Source organism: Montipora capricornis, chromosome 7 (assembly GCF_036669925.1).
Source record: "Montipora capricornis isolate CH-2021 chromosome 7, ASM3666992v2, whole genome shotgun sequence".
NCBI classification, from domain to species: domain Eukaryota; kingdom Metazoa; phylum Cnidaria; class Anthozoa; order Scleractinia; family Acroporidae; genus Montipora; species Montipora capricornis.
This window is the reverse complement of record NC_090889.1, coordinates 21,174,413-21,176,782: the sequence shown is the minus strand read 5'-3', so window position 1 is coordinate 21,176,782 and position 2,370 is coordinate 21,174,413.

Genomic DNA, 2,370 nt, shown 5'->3' with positions numbered 1-2,370 from the left:
ATGACGAGACAGATCATTTTACGAATAATTAACGTCTGTTGACCATAAAAACACCCAAATTACCAATTTTTCGACGCAAAACTCATCCCAGTGGATAAAATAATACGGTGGACATTAAATTAAGGTAAATATGTTAGACTTGGAGCGAAAACCAGCGAATATTTTAAGGGATAACAAAATCCTGTGCGATAACAGGAGCACGAGGCAAAACGTGACTTCACGGACGCTAAGAAAATATTCTTATCTTTTCAGCGATTTCCCCAGTGAACCAAAATCCTTTTGTTTATCCGTTCCGATGTATTTAGTGTTATTTTTTGGCTGAAAAACTTTAATAAAGCCCCTCCGTTTAAATAGGCTGAAGTGAAATGCCCTTCATGTAGGCGTAATGAAAGCTAACAATCACGACATTTTCAGGGAAACTGGGGACATATCTTCCCAGTTCCCCGCGATCGATGAAAAGGCCGGTATTCTGGATAAAACCTGCAAACCATACAGAAATGAATTAAGAGTTCTTCAATTTCAGCGACAGGTAAGGAAAAGAGTTTTAAATTAAAAACAATTTTAAAAGGACAACATACAATCAAAAATGCGTTTTTTTTTCAAAGAAGCATGAACAAACCCATTTAGCGACCCGAAATTGTGATCTCAATCACACGAACTCAGGTAAGTATGTCAACCAGTTTCGTTGAGATGATGAATGGAACAGTTTATCACTTTATGTCAATTCTGATTCTTGAGATGGAGCTTTTTTTTTGGGCAATTCGATGAAAAGGTACAGAAAAGCAGAAAGACTGGTTATTAACTCTGAAAAACGATGGCATCATTGCCGGCAGGCGGCAGAGCGCAAGAGTGAGCTGCGAAGCTTTTAAGGACGGTGCCTACTAATTAAAGATATTTTTGCCCCGGTGTGTGATTATGCAGGAAATGTAGATCTTAACAAGTGTCACTGAAATCCAAAAAGAAAATTGGGGTAATTCGTGAATAATAATTGTAAAAAGCTTTAAAATACAAAGGAATGTATGGCATTCTTTCTCAAATGGAAGCTTAATTACCTCTCAAAAATGCATGGTTACCCCCAATTTTCTTTTTGGATACCAAGAGTACTAACTAAGATCTACTTTCTCCGGATAGTTTTAAACCGCACAAAAATATCCCTGTATTAGTAAGCATCGGCGATAGGAAATCCGAGTATCTGGAGATGCGCAGAACGTATGCACAATAACAATAGTAGGCACCGTCCTTAAAACGACTGAAGAAGGTGGCAAAGAGACTACCGGGTTTTTCTTTGCTCCCTCTTTCCCGCCCCATTCCCGTTCTCGCAACTTTGCTGCTCTTTCCGTCGCTCCTAAACAGAACCGTAAGATATAAAGGCTACTCTATTCCGTGCCAGTTCAAGTACATTATGAATAATCACAAGACAGCTAACAAACGGGAAATGTTGAATTTAAGAAAGAGTCCATAGTAAGAATTTGGTATTAGGTTTGTCCCCATCAGAAAAAGTGTCTATTTTTAAACCACCTTAAGCGGGAAAATAAACAATAGACCAAACAAAGGGTTTGAATTTGGTGCAGCATTGAGTTGAAGGAGTTTAGATTTGCGCCAGAGGATCAGTGAACCAAGCGCTTCGAATTATAAGCAATAATCAAACAACGCAAGGTTTATAGCGCGCGCTGACTCTACATAAAACCAAAGTCTACATTGAGACCACAAGGGTTTATAGGGTGCGGTGTCTAAAAATTATCCTGGCCTCAAAACTCTCTCTGTCTGTAGCATCCTTGAAACATAAAACGGATTACAGAAGCCAGCATGTCCCGAATTGTGAGCCTTGGGGTAGCAAAATGGCGTCCAGCAAGACGATCGTAGTCTGGTAGCCTTGTGGATCGTTAATGTTCCCTAAATCTGTCACTCAAGCGTCTATCAGTTTTACATCGATAGGCATACAGGATGCGATCCTGAAGTGTCAGGATCATCCCTCAGGAGTTGAAAATTCCGTGAGATGACTTAGCTGAGTTAGCCGATTTGGTCTATTCACTCCTTGCACAATCCCATAATACACCTCTATTACCCCCCAAAACTTTTGCATAACCATTGTTTGCAATTTCTCCTGGGACATGAAAATGTCCTAAGAGAAGTCGAAAACAATGCCTATGCAGATTTTTGGGGGCCATTTTGCTTCCCCAGGACTCACCATTCGGGACATGCTGGTTTCTGTAATCCGTTCGAGTTTCAAGGGGGGAGGGGAGGGGGGGGTCAAAGAGGTGTTTTAAAAATGGACAATTCTCTGACGCTGACAGGACCAGGCCACTTTGGGTAAACTTACTCTTGGGTAATGGACTGTTTATTTGTTCAAGTGGACGTTAATTCTCTTTT